Raw genomic sequence first — 17,264 nt, forward strand, 5'->3', positions numbered from 1 at the left:
GGCAAAAACTGTCATGGTGGTTTTGGCTTTCATGGCTACCAAACCAGGGAACAAGACAAGGAAACTCTTAGGAAAACCTCTGACCAACTCCATGGTGATAGCCTGTCCCCTGATCCAAGCAATTATTTGTGCCACCTGGCTGGTTACCTCCCCTCCATTTCCCAACATGGATTTTCACTCCTTCGTAGGAGAGGCCATCTTGGAATGTAATGAAGGCTCAGCTTTTATGTTTTATGCTGTCCTGGCCTATCTGGGTTTTCTGGCCCTTGTGAGTTTCACAGTGGCCTTTCTGGCTAGGAAATTGCCTGACAGCTTTAACGAAGCCAAGTTCATTACTTTCAGCATGCTGGTCTTTTGCTGTGTTTGGATCACCTTCCTCCCTACCTACCTGAGCACCAAAGGGAAATACATGGTGGCCGTGGAGATCTTCTCCATCTTGGCCTCTGGGGCTGGTCTCTTGGCTTGCATCTTTCTCCCCAAATGTTATATTATCCTGTGGAGGCCTGATCTGAATCACAGAGAAAATATAATGAGGCACAAGAATTTCTAATTTATGTGGAAAGTAGTTTTATTTTGACATTTGGGCTTTTTTTTTTTTTTTGAGGTTGCCTCTAAAGAAAGGAGTCATGTCTGAGACCCCTTGTGGGAGAGAGACCTTGCTCATGGCAGGTTCAGCTGAAATATTTAGACAAAGACTCTTGATTTCAGATGCAACTCGCTGTAACCTGTGTCCAGAAAAGCAGTATCCCAACAAGGAGAAGGACCACTGCATTGCCAAGAAGCTCCACTTCCTTGCCTATCAAGACCCACTGGGATACACTTTAGCATCTCTCACTCTTTCTCTCTCCATGATCACATTGGTAGTCCTGGCAGTTTTCCTTAAGCATTGTGACACACCAATTGTCAAGGCCAACAACCGAGATCTCACCTACCTCCTCTTGGTCTCCCTCCTGCTCTGCTTCCTCTGCTCCTTCCTCTTCATTGGTCGACCCAGGAAGCTCACCTGTCTCTTCCGACAATCTGCCTTTGCCATTCTCTTTTCCCTTGCGGTGTCCTCTGTCTTGGCAAAAACTGTCATGGTGGTTCTGGCCTTCATGGCCACCAAACCAGGGAACAGAACAAGGAAACTCTTAAGAAAACCACTGACCAACTCTATTGTCCTAGCCTGTACCCTGGTCCAAGCAGTTTTTTGTGCCATCTGGCTGGTAACTTCTGCTCCATTTCCTAACTTGGACTTCCACTCTTTGGTTGGAGAGGCCATTTTGGAATGTAATGAAGGCTCAGCTTTGATGTTTTATACTGTCCTTTCCTACCTGGGTTTCCTGGCCCTTGTTAGTTTTACAGTGGCCTTTCTGGCTAGGAAATTGCCTGACAGCTTAAACGAAGCCAAGTTCATTACTTTCAGCATGCTGGTCTTTTGCAGTGTTTGGATCACCTTCCTCCCCACCTACCTGAGCACCAAAGGGAAGTCCATGGTGGTCATGGAGATCTTCTCCATCTTCGCCTCTGGGGCTGGTCTCTTGGCTTGCATCTTTTTCCCCAAATGTTACATTATCCTACTGAGACCCCATCTGAATTGTAGGGAGAATATAATGAGGCACAAGAACCTCTGATTTATAGTTAGATTGGGTACTTTTATTTTGATTTTGGACATTATTTTATTTTATCTGACTTCTAAAAATATTAAAAGTGTGAAGGGCTAGTTGCTAAATAATTGGAAATCAACTGATGTGCCTAATCACAGAGCATCTATTAATCAGGAACAATCACCAATATTCTTATTTTTTATTAATCCCAGTGAGCCCCTATGAACAACTTGGAAATAGGAATTGACTTGAAGCAAAGCAGATATTAGTTTCCAGCTCTGCAGTTTACCATTATTTTAATCAAAAGTATCTTTAAAAATATGTTGGGTTGGCTTTGCTATTGTTGTTTTTAAGCATGTTTGGTTACTTTGATCCCTGAGGCTTTGTTGAGTCCCCTCCTAAAAAATTTTTATCCGAATACCTATTAGAGTTCTTATAATTCTACCATTTAAATGAGCCACATTGTTTTATTCTCTGTTCATGAAATAAGAAAACATGGCCCGTAAATAAAATCTATAATGAACATTCGCAATTCTAAGACTTTACTCCAAACAAGAAAAAATAATTTCACCCAAAGCCACAAAATCATGATGTTCCAAGGATTCTTCCCCACTGTTTACATTCAGATAAACAGATTAACAGAGTTGGAAGGGACCTTGTAGGTCATTTAGTCCAACTCTGCCCAAGCAGGAGCACAATTTCTGATAGATGGCAGTCCAGTTTCTTCTTGAAAGCCTCCAGGGATGAAGCTCCCACAACTTCCGAGGGCAACTTCTGTTTCATTGGTTGATTGTTCTCGCTGTCAGAAAGTTTCTCCTTATTTCCAGGTTAAATCTCTCCTTGTTCAGTTTCCATCCATTATTCCTTGTCTGGCCTTCAGGCGCTTTAGGAAATAGCTTGATCCCCTCCTCCTCTCTGTGGCAGCCCCTCAAATATTGGAAGACTGCTATCTTGTCTCCCCTGGTCCTTCTCTTCCCTAGAGTAGACATACACAATTTTTGCAACCGTTCATCGTATGTTTCAGCCTCTAATCATCCTGGTTGCTCTTCTCTGCACTCTTTCCAGAGTCTCAAGTTCTTTTGTATAGTGTGCCAACTATTCTGCCATTGTTGGGCAGAACTGTAGTTCTGATTTTCATATGAAATTAAACAAAACAGCCATGGATTTCTCAATGGCTAGTCTCTGGGTTTAGCTTTCATGCCCAAAGATTGGCACTTTCTGCTGAGGCCCTCTCTCCACTAGAGAGGAAAGGGTAACTTGAATGCAAGGCCTCTCAGCAACCACCTGGGGGAAACAAACACAACTGAAATTCTGGGGACACGGGGCAGTAATGCTTGCAAAGTCACAACACAGACACAAGGTGTGCACCGTTCACAATGTCCAACCACTTGTTTACTGGTACTTCTCCCCTCTCAAAACCACCACCGTCCATCACCCAAATTCTTTCCAATTCCACCCCATTTTTAAATCTTTATTTTTACTGTATATTGTGTTATAATAAACTTCAATAAAACTGTAAAAAAAGAAACCAGGGGTTTTTTGGACTCAATTTCTCCCCTCCAACCCACACTGACTGGAAACAGGTTCAGAGAAAGGAGAGAAGCACACAAAAAAACCATAAATCCTTCCCTATTAGGCCAGCTGGTCCAAAAGTTTCCTGCATCTATAGTGAAATTGACTACCTGAAGTTGGAATTTTTCAATTCATACTCTCAGCTGTCTGAGAAAGTCCAGAAAGAAAGGAAAACAAAGCTTCCACAGCAAGTAGAAAAGTCTTTATTCGTCCATATATTGTTCCGGGTTCGGGTAACAACAAGCATCAAAATGATAGTAAAGTCAGCTCTGGTGCACCTCTCAACCAGAGCTGTATTTATACACCAGATAATAACATAATGAGTTTATCCACCATCCGGTGAATGCTATTGCTTAATATCCGGTCACTATGTAACCCTCAATAACATGCATTCTTCTGTTAATTATCCACCCTCCTTTGCCATACCCTTGCCACAGCATACTCTCCATATCCCACCAACCCCCCTCTGCCCTCCCAGTGTATATTCACCCCCCAAGGTCATTATTTTAATGGTCAGCATGTTCATCGCTCTGCCGATAACCTCCTGCAACTTGTGATAGTTCAGCGTTTGACATCATCGGGGCTCGTCGTCCATCTCCATCAGCAATTCCGAACCCCATGTCGGTTGGCTGGCAGGTGCTTCCTACTGTGGTAGAATACTCAGATGCAGCAGAACGCTCGGTGTCACGGCTCCAGCATGCCGTGGGGATGTGACAGGTGGCCCCCCTCTACCAGGAATCCACCTGCAACACAGTAAAAACATTAGTGTTAGTGACATCTATGATAGTTAACCGAATTACAATGCGGACCCATGTTTGTCGGGGTATGTATTATGGAAACAATGCACTAAACGATCTGCATATACTTCCAATGCCTTCACCCAGGACGCCTCTGACACCGGATATCCTTTCCAATGTACTAAATATTGGATATTATTCCTTCTTTTGCGGGAGTCGAGAATTTTATCTATTTCAATCTGATCCGTATTTGGTTGGTGGTTCCTTTTTTCTATTTCAGGCACTTCCTTTTGGGAGTCAATGGTTTTCAACGAAACACTGAGTGTATACAACGCAACATTGATGGTAACTTTAACTCGACCGTGACAGGGTTAATGATTCTTGTGATTGAGAATGGGCCCAAGTATTTGGGCCCTAATTTCTTACTGTTCAATTTCAGCTTAATATATTTTGTTGAAAGGTATACTCTGTCCCCAACCTGAAAAGGTTTATGGTCTTGCCGCTTCTTGTCTGCATATGTTTTATAACGCATTGCTGATTTATCCAGAGCTTTTCTGACATGTACCCAACTAGCCTGTACCTGTTGTGCCCATTTTTGGACACTGATTGGGTCATTGGGGTGACAAGTAAAATCCGGTAATGGGCTAATTTCCAGGCCATTCACCACGTAAAATGGACTGTATCCTGTACTATTGTGTACCACATTATTATACATGACTTCTGCAAATGGTAACAACTCCGCCCATTCCTGTTGTTGATAGGACACATATGATCTTAAGTATCTTTCTACCATAGCATTCACTTTTTCTGCTGCGCCATTCGTGCTTGGATGATAGGTTGAACTTAATCCCTGGGATGACCCTAACAAGCAGAGGAATGCTCTCCAGAATTGTGCAGTGAACTGTACTCCTCTATCAGAAATTACTCGTCAAGGGGTTCCATGTAATCTGTAAACCTGTTGTATAAACATATTGGCTAGGGTCTTAGCTGATGGTAAACCCTTACAAGGTACAAAATGTGCCTGTTTCGAGAATAAGTCAGTGATAGTCCATATAACTGTATGACCATTACTGTTTGGTAACTCCACAATAAAATCCATGGCAATATCTTGCCATGGATGTTGCGGTTCGGATACTGTTTGTAACAACCCTAATGGCTTACCTAGTCTTGGTTTTGACATCGCGCAGACATGACATTTTTTTTACATACTGCTCTATGTCAGACCTCAAATTTGGCCACCAAAATTGCCGTCGAGCTAAATGCAAGGTTTTTAAAAACCTAAAATATCTGGCCTGTTTGTCACCGTGACACTTTTCCAAAATATAATTCCTACATTTCTCTGGTACATAAATCTTGTTTCCTTTCCATGCCAAATTATCTCTATAGGAAACTAAGTCAGCATTACTGCTAATCCATTTATCTGTTCAAGTGGTTTCTCGTAACATATCCTGCTTTACATCCTTTAATCATATGGCTTGTTCCATGTTTCTGGGCATAGTATCTAATATCAGAGGCTGAACAATCACATCTCAGGTCACGTTGTATTGAGGTAAACGAGACAGGGCATCCACCATGAAATTTCACCCCTGGTACATGGCGCAGATGAAAATTAAATCACTTGAAATACATAGCCCATCTAACCTGTTTGGGAGATAAACGGTGGGGCTTTTGTAAAGTCTCCAAATACTTGTGATCTATCCAAACTTCAAAAACTTCTTTTGTGCCTTCTAACAGATGTCTCCATGTATGTAATGCCCACTTCACCGCAAATGCTTCCTTTTCCCAAATTGCCCATCCTCTCTCTGTTGGGGTGAATTTACGGGAAGTATAAGCACAAGGTTGCAACATTCCTTGTTCATTTAGTTGTAAAAAGACAGCACCAACAGCTACATCACTGGCATCTGCTTGAACAACATATTGTTTCATGGGATCAGGATGTGTGAGAATCTGTGCCTAGAAAATAATGCCTTCAGATTGTCAAATGCTTGTTGATGCTTTGTGGACCACTCAATTTTTGGCTTTGTTTTCTGATTCTTTGTTTTTAGCAGTTCTGTTAATGGTAACGCAATGCTAGCGAATTGTGGCACAAACTGCCTATGAAAATTTGCAAAGCCAAGGAAACTCTGCAATTGTTTACGCGTTTGTGGGATTTCCCATCCCAAGACAGCAGTTACTCTGTTGGGATCCATTTCCAAACCATCACTGGAAATTCTATAGCCAAGATAGTCCAATTTATTACAGTGAAATTCACATTTCAACAATTTCACATATAATTTAGCGTCTAATAACTTTTTTAAGACACTTCGTACTAATTGTACATGTTCCTCCAAAGTCTGTGTGTAAATTAGGATGTTGTCTAAATACACGAGTATTCCCCGATATAAATGTTCATGCAGCACCTCATTGATTAGCTGCATGAATACCACAGGAGCACCCTGCAACCCAAAAGGCATCACCTTGAAATGGAAACTACCCAGGGGACAGTTGAAGGTAGTTTTCCATTCATCTCCTTGTTTGATACGTACCCTGTAATATGCTTCACGCAGGTCTAACTTCGTGAAGACTTTTCCGGTGGCTAATGTGGCCAATAATTCACTCATTAATGGTAGAGAATATACATTTTCCACACATACAGTGTTAAGCCCTCTAAAATCCACACACAAGTGCAAAGTTCCATCCTTTTTCTCCCTAAATAACACTGGAGCTGCTATATGTGATCTTCCAGGTTGTATGAAGCTAGGTTTTTATTGAAATAATCCCTCATCTCCTCCAACTCCTTGAGAGTCATAGCATACATAGGGGCTTAGATAGTTTCACTCCTGGGATTAATTCTATAGCACAGTCCATTTTGTGGTGTGGGGGTAAGATCTCACACTCCTTTTCACTGAAAACCTTTGCTAAATCCTGATACTCAATTGGATAGGGGAGATTTGGATGTTCAACTATGGTGGTTGCTAACTCCGTGAATTCAGTGTGGATTCCCCTGGACCTGATTGAGGGGATTCTGGTCCTACTACAAGTCATAAATGATGACAATCACCTTCCCACCATATAGTGGGCTCCCACTTATCCAACCATACAAGTCCTAATATCAGTGCCTCACGCATATGCAGGACAACAATAAACTGTAGATGTTCCCAATGAGTTCCAATTTCTAGTTTAACAGGAGTAGTCATCATCATTGCCGGGAATCCGCCAAACAGGGACCCATCCACCTGCTCGAAATTCATTGGTGTAGGCAATTGTTCCACCCATAAGTTCAATTCATCCACCACTCATTGGCTAATAAGACACCTGGTACAGCCCATGTCTATCAGTGCCCCATATCCACCCCTCAGTCCCGTGTTCACATCTTCCAATACCACTGGTATCACAAAAGGATGTAATGGAGCACTCACCATAGTATCGTCATGGCTTTCCTCACCACTATCAAACAACCCTGAAACAACCCTGAAACAACCCTGGGTTGACTCCATTCCTCCAATTGATGTTGTCTTGATGGTGATACTTCTCCCTTTGTTTTCAGAGTCAATCCTTGAGATCTTTCCGCACCAATTCCCTGTTTCCTAAAACCAAATTTTGTCATGGCTCCAACAGGTGCCTTTGCCATTTGTTTCATACACTCATTGGCAAGCTCGGGGCATTCCAACGCCCTATGTCCTATTAGGTTACATCTGAAACACCTAATAGCTGGTCGGCCCCTACCACCCAGTGGACCATCTCCTTGCCTGCTCCGACCTCCCATAACACCAAGATCGGTTTTAGGTACTTTTCGGATTGGTTCGGGCTTGGTTCTGAACTCCTTCAGTCCGACATCCAATTCAACCACAGTTCTGTACCAATCATTGAGGGACTCCTCTATATGAACAAGCCTGTCTTAAACTACGATCCAACCAAGCACGGAATTCCCGGACCAGCAGACGCTGAGGCCAGGACCTTAACTTCCCAGATAAATGTCGGAATTCCCGTACATATTCAGTTGCCAGTCTCCCATCTTGCTTCAATGCCATGATAGCTTCCTTGGTTTCGTGGACGTGAGACCTGTCCTCAAAGTGATTGCGGAGTGAGTCCAAAAGACTTACATCTACCAATTCTCTGGCCCGTTCACTGTGTAATTCCGTGACCTAGTCCTCTACATCCCCAGTTAAAACCCCCATGATAGCTACCACTATGGACCATTGTGATGGATAGCAAGAGGCATATAATTCTAGGTGATTGACCACTTGGCTTAGGAACAGTGCGATATGGTCTGGGTTACCATCAAATGTAGTTTACAATGGTGGTGGTCCCCACACCATACGTTGTGGCCACTGGCCAGACATTCCCTGATGACCCCAGAAAACCTCCTGCTGTATACGGCGAGATGGTGAATCCCCTCAAACAAAGCTTGATGACATATGCTTGGTACCTCCTGTCCTGGGTTCTGATGGCCCGACTACATCAGGTAATGAAGCATCAAACCCAGGTGTAAAGTCACTTCCAGTCCTTTTGCTATTACATTCTCTTCTTTCTCTAGGGATAGAACTGAAATAGGAAGTATCATCAGTACGAGCTCCTGACCCCTCCCATCTATTCTTTGGGCTGGGATCCTGTATACTTAGATCTCCATACCTCATGTGCTATAGTTCTATAGTACTGGCTCCCAAACTGGAGGTGGAGGAACTCCAGGCATCTTCTTCAACTATCCTCCTTTCCCTCCACTTCTCAAATACTCCAGAATTGAGAGGTGCAAAGGCAGGGGTTTTTCCACAAACACCTCGTCCCCCACACTCCTCCTGGAACTCCAAATCACTCCTCCTTTCGTTCCTCATCTTGGGCCGAAGTTTTCTGTGTCTCCCCCTCCACGTCTCTGAGTAGTTTAGGTCTAGTAACCTTTTGTACATCCTTGAGAATATCCCCAGTATCACCAGTAAATGGCAGTTCTCTGCTCACAAGCCCATCTGAGACTCGTGGATGGATGGATGGGTGGGTGAATGGATGGATGGATGGATGGATGGATGAGTGAATGGATGGATGGATGGATGGATGGATGGAGTGAATGGGTGGATGGATGGATGAGTGGATGGATGGATGGATGGATGGATGGATGGATGGATGGATGAGTGAATGGGTGGATGGATGGATGGATGAGTGAATGAATGATGGATGGATGGATGGATGGATGGATGGATGAGTGAATGGATGGATGGATGAGTGAATGGATGGATGGATGGATGGATGGATGGATGAATGGATGGATGGATGGATGGATGGATGAGTGGATGGATGAGTGAATGGATGGATGGATGAGTGAATGGATGGATGGATGGATGGATGGATGAGTGAATGGATGGATGGATGGATGAGTGAATGGATGGGTGAATGATGGATGGATGGATGAGTGAATGGATGAGTGGATGGATGAGTGAATGGATGAGTTAATGGATGGATGGGTGAATGCATGGATGGATGGATGAGTGAATGGATGGATAGATAGATGGATGAGTGAATGGATGGATGGTAAACCAGATTGGCTTCTCAATTGTTCCCGTATCTTTTTGTGTATCATGGCAGTGTGGAACTGGGCCACCTCTTTCTTTGAAGGGATCCCTGTTTTCTCCAGAAGACTCATTCAGAGGCAAACAGTTGCATTTAGAGGCATAGCTGGGGAAAGGAGAAGGTTTGGAAAGAAGATGATTCGGGGATGGGCTACTCAAGAGGAGGAAATGGAAACCATGATACTTTCTAGATCTTGAAAATGGGGGAAAACCCAATAGGGTGAGCCACTTCTTTTTTTAAAAAAACCAAATTTTATTTTCAAGACAAACAATACATAAATACACATAAACACAAAACATAAAAGCATAAAAAATCTCTTTTCTGAAAGTTGCTTAGTCCCGGGTTAAAACTCTTGGTACAGACACAAATTCAAATTCATATTCATTTAATATACCATTTCATATCTTATTAACATTTTCAATTTTCTATATGACTTCTCCTCTCCTTTAAATTTTCTCAATTTTATTTTATTTTATTTATCTCCTCTCAATTCGTATCATAATATTTATTCTTTGTCTGTTCTATTCCAGCCAACCATTTATTTTTCTTCTTTAAAAAAAGAAGAAAGACTTCTCCTGTACACTATATGGAGTATGATGCCTTTATCTCTTTCCCCTATATTTATAATACTTAATATAAAACACATACATACATTGGGATTCTGTCTGGTACATTCTAAAATTATACTATATTATCAAAAATAATACAAATCTATTCATTAGTATTGATATTCATTCATATCTTAAACGTTTAACTCATTGCTTTTCAATTAAATCACATACTTTTATGGGAGCCCTATTTTCCATAATTATTCCCCCCCACATCACATATTATAGCTCAATATTTCATTAAAATGTTCCTCCTTCTCCTACTTCAAATCTCATTTCACAAAAAATTTCACTAATATACCATTAATATTAACAACCATTTATATCTTAAACATTTTATCCATTTCAATTAAATATCATGCCTTTGTGGGAACACTTCTGCTTTCCAAAGATTATTACCCCCCCTCCCCACATCACAATCTTGAATCATATTTCATTACAGCACTCCCTTTTTCTTAACCAAAAATTTCACTAATTTATGTTAAATATTTTATCACATTTTAAGTTACATATTATTTCTAATTTTCTATGATTACTTCTAAATACAGGTATAAAAATGCAGTCTTATGTACCTTTCTAGAATCCCTTTAACAATAAGATTTATCCATTATCTCTAAAAAACTTTTGCTTCTTAACATCTTGCTCCCCACCATTAGGGCTTCTCATCCCTTCCTTTCTCTCTTGCTTCTTCTTCTCCTTGTCCTCTTTAACCCCTTGTCTCTCCACCTCCCTTTTATTCTGCTTTCCCCCTTTCTGTTGTTTCTTAACATAATGTCCCCTTTTCACCTTATTCTTCTCTTTTTGGGCTGTTTTTCCAGATCTTAAAGATCTTTTTCCTTTTCTCTTGCTTTTTCCCTTCTCCAATCAAAGTCATTTGTTCATCAAAGATGGCTTCTTCTTCTTCTTTGTCCCCATCATCCTCATTCTGCTTCACATAAGTATAAACCTCCATTTCTAAGTATTGAAAAAATAGTGCCAAGACCATCTTTCCCTCCTTGTTTTTCTCTTTCATATTTTTGATATATAAGTTTCAATCCATCCATAGATGATGCCATTGTGTAGAGAAAAAGTTTTTCCAAACAACCACCCAGATGTTTTAATCAGAAGTAATTTCCAAAGGTTCCAAAATCACCAAACAATCCAAACAGACTATTTCTTTTAGATACCTTCTTCTTCTTCACTTTCTCTTTCTGGGGTTAAAGTAATCACAAATCCTTTTCAAATATATTTTTTGGAAGTTTTTTTAATGTTTAACAACTCTTTGCAATTCTAGGCAATCTTCTCCTTATTTTCAAATTTTGCTCTAATTTTTTTCACTCTCCCTTCCCACTCACAGCCAAAAAGGTTTTTTTTTTCCGCTGTCACTTTAGGAAGGAGAGTAGAACAAAGAAAAAACTTTCCCCTTTACAGTATTCGCAGCTTGTAACTCTCACAAGGAACAATATATACTTAGCAGCCTTCAAGGTTCCAGGTCACTTTCTCCCGTCTTGTCCCGGTTAGAAGCAACTTTCACTTTTCTTCCAGCTTTCTCTCTCCTGCACCTGCTTGTCCGGCTGCAACTTTCTTCGTGGCGGCCATTGCTGACCGCCATTACTCCGCCTCGGAAAAAGGGGGTTTAGCCGGCTGGGGAGGGGGTTTGCGGCACCCCCAAACCCCTTGCCGGATCCCCCTGTCTTCAGCTGCCTCTACGGGGCAGCTATATCCCCCAGATCCAAATGGATTGGGGGAACCTTGGCGGCGAATGCAGCAGGGATCGCGCGGTTGCAAATCCCTGCCGCCGCCGAAAGCTTGCAAACCGGAACAGGGTGAGCCACTTCTAAACTCAATTTTCAGAAATCCCTGAGTTCTTTTTAATTGGATCCACTCCTATCATTGGTACTTTATTCAGTGGAGTTTTATATCTGCTGCCAATAGATATTTCTCAACGTATTTTTTAGAGAAATAGTTTTTTTCCTGTTTCTTCATCACATCTAAAGTTTAGCAGGACAGAACAGAGGGAGGAAAGGAAATATAAGTTGAAAAGCAGGAGAAAAAATGTCCTGCTGAGCTGCCTTGGTTTATTTCTCAGTGGACAAGGAAGAGATATTGGGCGAAGATCATCTCATTTTAATCGTATTTATTTAACATACTTTTATATGTCCTACATCTCTATGACCTATTTTATACTTATTTTACCCACTGAGTGTTGAACGTTATATGCCTGTAATTTGAAACCTGACATGAATAAATAAAGAAAGCACATTGATGAGACTTCACCCTACAATGAATGGTGATCTTACCCACCTGGTTCAGATAGATGTTAAGAAGGAGTAATCTGTGCCAGAGGTGGGATTCAGCAGGTTCTGACCAGTTCTGTAGAACTGGTAGCGGAAATTTTGAATTGTTTGGAGAACCTTTGAGTGGCCCCTTCCCCATCTCTTCTCTGCCTCCCATTGAGTCCCAGCTGATTGGCTGGCTCTTCTTCGGTTGCCCTGCACAGGAGAACAGAGCTGGAAAGAAGGTTAGTGGGGCAGGGAGGAAATGGGGATTTTGCAGTATCCTTCCCCTGCCACACTCACCAAGCTACGCCCACCAAGCTACATCATACCCACCCAGGCACGTCCACAGAACCGGTAGTAAAAAAAGTTGAATCCCACCACTGGTCTCTGCCCCACTGAAAAGAAAAGAAACAACACAAAAAAGTGTTACTCACTGTCAACCCATGGAGCCAATAAAGGATACCATAGTTGATGATATTGAGGGCCACTAAGAGGGTAGTTAGACAGTTAGAACTGTCCCCTCCCACTTTTATCAACATACACCCAAAAATATAATCACTGCCCTTTCCACCCTATAGCCAGGCCCAAGTTCTGATCCAATGGGGACTAGACTTCAACCAGGATTCTCCAAATCTGTTGTGGTGACCATCTCCACAATCATCCCTTAAAAAGGGAGATTGAACACTGGATGAAAATTGTTCTATCTTGGTGGAGTCCAACAGTTGTTTCTTGAAGAGAGGAAAGGACTTAAGAGGTGTAGGAATGATTCCCTCTCTCAATTAGGTTGGTCCGGTCTAATGAAAGAAGGACTAGGGATAACATAACATAATAGGAAAAATTAGAAGGATAATAGTAATACAGTCCTACTCCATGGTTCAATGTCCATAGGCATAAGACTTGCTGTGGGAATTGTGAATTTAGCAGAGTGATGGCATTTTTCATTAAATAACAATAGCGCTTAGATTTATATACTGCTTCACAGTGCTTTCCAGCCCTCTCTAAACAGTTTACAGAATCAGCCTCTTGCCCCCCATAACAATCTGGGTCCTCATTTTACCAACTTCAGAAGGAAAGATGGAAGCCTGAGTCAACCTTGATCTGGTCAGGATCAAACTGCTGGCAGTCAAACCTGCAAACCTGCATTATAATCACTGCACCACCACGCATATTAGACTGAGTTTTTACAATAATTTTAAAGTTTCAATGAGCCATATTGTTTTATTCTCTCTTAACTTATTAGAAGCATTCTAATATCCTCTATTAATCTGAAATGAAATGTTCCTTATTAATAAGTTCATGTCAAATAGAGGTTAAAGCTTGTCTTTCTACCATGCCTGATCTTAGTCATTTTTTTTATTCTTTCCAACTATTATGAAGAAGGAAGGATGGGCAGAGGATGGGAAAAAGGAAGAAAGAATGGGTGAAAATAAATGGAATACATCATGACTTGTTCATTATTGAGAAGGGAGAATGATCTTCTCTTGTTTAGTGAATTTACAGCAAAGATATGGCAGATGCTTACAAATTGGTTATTTGGGAAGGCAAATCTCTAACTACTTCCATATATAGAGTGTGATATGTTGTGTAAAGACTCAAATCATTTGCAACAAGCGCTGAGTAGATTTGATACTCATACTCACTATGAATATGTATTTGAAAAATAACAGCAAACACCAAGGTAGTTGTGATTAGCACTGAAATGGAGTGAAGAAATTAAAAGAAGTTCGGAGAACCCGTGTTCTCAAGTGGCCATCTGGAACAATACACTCCTTAACAAAAAGTGTAAGAATTTGTGTATCGTGGGAGAATATAAAGTAAGGATGGGGGAAAGAGCTGAACAATTATAAGGTGTGTAAGTGGATGAAAAAACATGGTGGATATAATCTGTTGTGAATCCCAAATGTCCTTTTTTCAGGAGAAAACTGGACTTTCTGGTTTGTCTTTGAAGATATTTCACTTCTCATCCAAGAAGCTTCTTCAGCTCTGACAGGATGGTGGGGAATGGAAGGATTTATACTCCTTGCAGACAGCTGGTCATTTGCATCCTTTTAGAGGGTCATTGAGGCCACTTGGAGGTTTCCCTGTGTCTTCAGGGTCACCTGAGTGGTGCAAAAGGGTGTGGAGCCTTCTTGGAAGTGCTGAAAGGGGTGTGTTGTAGACTGGAGATAGATGGTGTTGTATCCCTCCTCCCTCTGTTGAGCAAGAGCTGTTCAGTGTTGACATAGATGGCCTCTATGACCCCCTCTTTCAAACCAGCGGTCTTCTCTGTCCAAAATGTGGACTTGGTTGTCTTCAAAAGAGCGGCCTTTGCCTTTTAAATGCAGACGGACCGCTGAATCTAGTCCTGGTGGGTTTGTTCTCCTATGTTATGTCATGTGCTTGTGAAGTAGCTGTTTTGTTTTCCCAATGCACAGATCTGCACAGGGCTCCTGCATATATACCATGTTGCTCAGTTTGTGTCTGGGTGTTTGTTTGTTTTTAATAAAAGTTATTTATTTTTATAACGACAAAAAACAAACATATAAAACCTTCTTTCTGTTCCACAGTGTGTCAGTTGGGTACATATTTCTTCATGCATAAAATAAAGTTATCGTACATATTTAACTTGTATATGTTTATAATCATTCTAATCAGTATTTTATATCGCATATATCATTTATTCTATTATCCTTGGCTTTATAATTGTTGACTTTCAATAATATATTTCAAATTCATTTTCTTACTCTATCTAATTTATCAATAACAATATATTGTACTGTACTTATATAATTCAATTCTTTACTCTTCTATCCAGCCATTCATAAAATAAATTCCAAATTTTATTATGGACAAGCTTGTGCTTTAGCGTATTCTTGGGTTTGCAATACAGGCCAAAGCCAAAAGGACACTTGGTTGTGCATGTGTCAGGGGGTGAAAGTAAAATCCAATGCTGTAAAGCACAATATTGCATGCTCAGAAGGGCAGGGGAGGCTGATCCATGGAGTTGTGAAGAGTCAGACACAACTTAGCAATCAAACGACAAGTTGAGCAGAAGAGAAGAAAGAATTAATCTGAGTGTTATTCCTGCACACCAAACATTCCCTCTGCCTCTTGGCAGGGATTAGTTTTCCAATCAGCTGGACCACGGGGGTGGTGGTTGTATTTTGAGGAGGGGAAAACACAACCCACAAGCTATTATTAGCAGGGACCCATCCCTCTTACCTTTCTCCCAATTTTGGTTAAAGACTCAAGAAACTGGCGGTCAGTCAGAGGTCTCAGCGGGCTATGCCAAATTGCTGACAAAGAGACAGCTAAGGGTGTGATAACACAACAAACTCACTGCTAATCGACACTCATACCACCAGCCCCTCACAACTCTCACAGAGGAAGGGACCTCATGACTTCAGATAATCTCACCATGGAAGAGAAGGGCCGTATTTGGAATGAGAGAAGCTTAGAGAACTTGTCTTGTCTTGCAGCCAGCAAGTTCCAATATCTGGCTCCAGGCAATGAAAGTGAACAGGGGCTGATTTGTATTTTAGGGATGGGGTGGGCTGCTGGGGGTTCACAGGGGTTTGGGAGACCCCCCCCAGCTAAAATTCTGTGCAATTCTGAGAACCCCCAAATCCCACTCCTGGCTGGCCCCACCCACCCTGCCCCTCCCCTCCCAGAAGTCCCCACGTGGCCTGTTTTGGATACAGGTAAGTGCAGGGCTCATGCAGAGGCTCAGGGACGGTGAAAAATGGGCATAACCAATTTTGGAAGGCTAGACATGGGCCCATTTCCAGCTTCCAAAGAGCCTCAGGAGTCGGGGGACGCTGTTCTCGCCCTTCTGGAGGCTCAAGGGAAGCCTCCGGAGCACAGGGAGAGCAAAAACACCCCTCCCTGGCTGTGGTGCAGGAGGCTGGTTAGGCCACGCCCACCATGGCCATGCCCATCCAGCAACCAGGCAGAGAACCCTTTGCTAACATGTTTGAAGCCCACAAGGGTGATTTGTGGGGGAAATGGAGAGCTCCAAAACAAACTTTGCAAGCCAGAAGAAATGCTGTTTAAACCAGGGATCCCCAACCACCAGGCCCTGGACCGGTACCGGTCCGTGGATCATTTTTTACTAGGCCGCAAAGAATGAAAGTAGGGCCTACTTTGCTTAGGCGCTGCCATCTTGTTTCGATGGCGCTTGAGAAAATGCTTCCGGGTGAGCTTGTCGGTCATCGGTTGGAAAGCGGCGTTTGGGTGCTGAAGGAATCCTCGCGCCTTAGTTTCATCAAAGGGGGGGCGGCTTCGAACGAAGAGCCGTCCCGATGGCGGTGGAGTCTCGCGTTACTCAGGAGGAGATTAAGAAAGAGCCCAAAAAGTCCATTGACCACGAGAAGGTACAAAGGAGGAGTTGAAGGTGGTGGGGAGAAGTGGGGGACGGCTGGCTGGCTGGTCGCTCTGCTCGCCTTGCCTTGGTCATGCGTGCTGATGCCGGTACCAGTCCGTGGGTCATTTTGTACCAGGCTGCAAAGAATGAATAATCATGAAACTGGTCCTTGGTACAAAAAAGGTTGGGGACCACTGGTTTAAACAGGAAATGCCTCCCAGTGAGGCATCTGTTGTCCCTTGCAATGCTGTTAATCTGTTAATCAGGGCCCCATAGGGCATGAAATCCTTTGTCCTATAGGCTGATGACAATGGTGGGGGTTTCCAGCAGTGATTGGCGGGTGGAGAACAACCAATCGTGAGAAAACGCCCCCCCAGCACCCAATCAAAACCCTAATGACATTGCAGCTACAGCAAACCTAGACAGCATATTGGGTTTTTTTTGCAAGCTGCCCAGAGTTAGAGTGAGTGGGCAACCATTATAAATAGCAATCATATATATACTGCTTCACAGTGCTTTACAGCCTTCTCTAAGCAGTTTGCAATGTTAGCATCTTGCCTCCCACCATCTGGGTCCTCATTTTACCAACCTCAGAAGGACAGAAGGCTGAATCCACCTTGAGC

At 42.4% G+C, this 17,264-nt stretch overlaps 1 long non-coding RNA gene across 1 annotated transcript in view; it reads right to left on the reverse strand.

The window, feature by feature from the left end:
• Positions 1-17,264, reverse strand: part of LOC148128587 (uncharacterized) — a 23,432-nt gene continuing 6,168 nt past the window's right edge. The window contains exons 2-3 of the long non-coding RNA XR_015746259.1: positions 389-508; positions 1-35 (exon numbers count right to left, since the gene is read on the reverse strand). This is a non-coding gene — a long non-coding RNA (uncharacterized LOC148128587). The remainder of the gene's footprint in view (positions 36-388; positions 509-17,264) is intronic.

The sequence above is a fragment of the Notechis scutatus genome, unplaced genomic scaffold (genome assembly GCF_049901735.1).
Source record: "Notechis scutatus isolate UNSWTSFEM ecotype Mainland unplaced genomic scaffold, rNotScu1.2 NSCUSCF19, whole genome shotgun sequence".
NCBI lineage: Eukaryota > Metazoa > Chordata > Lepidosauria > Squamata > Elapidae > Notechis > Notechis scutatus.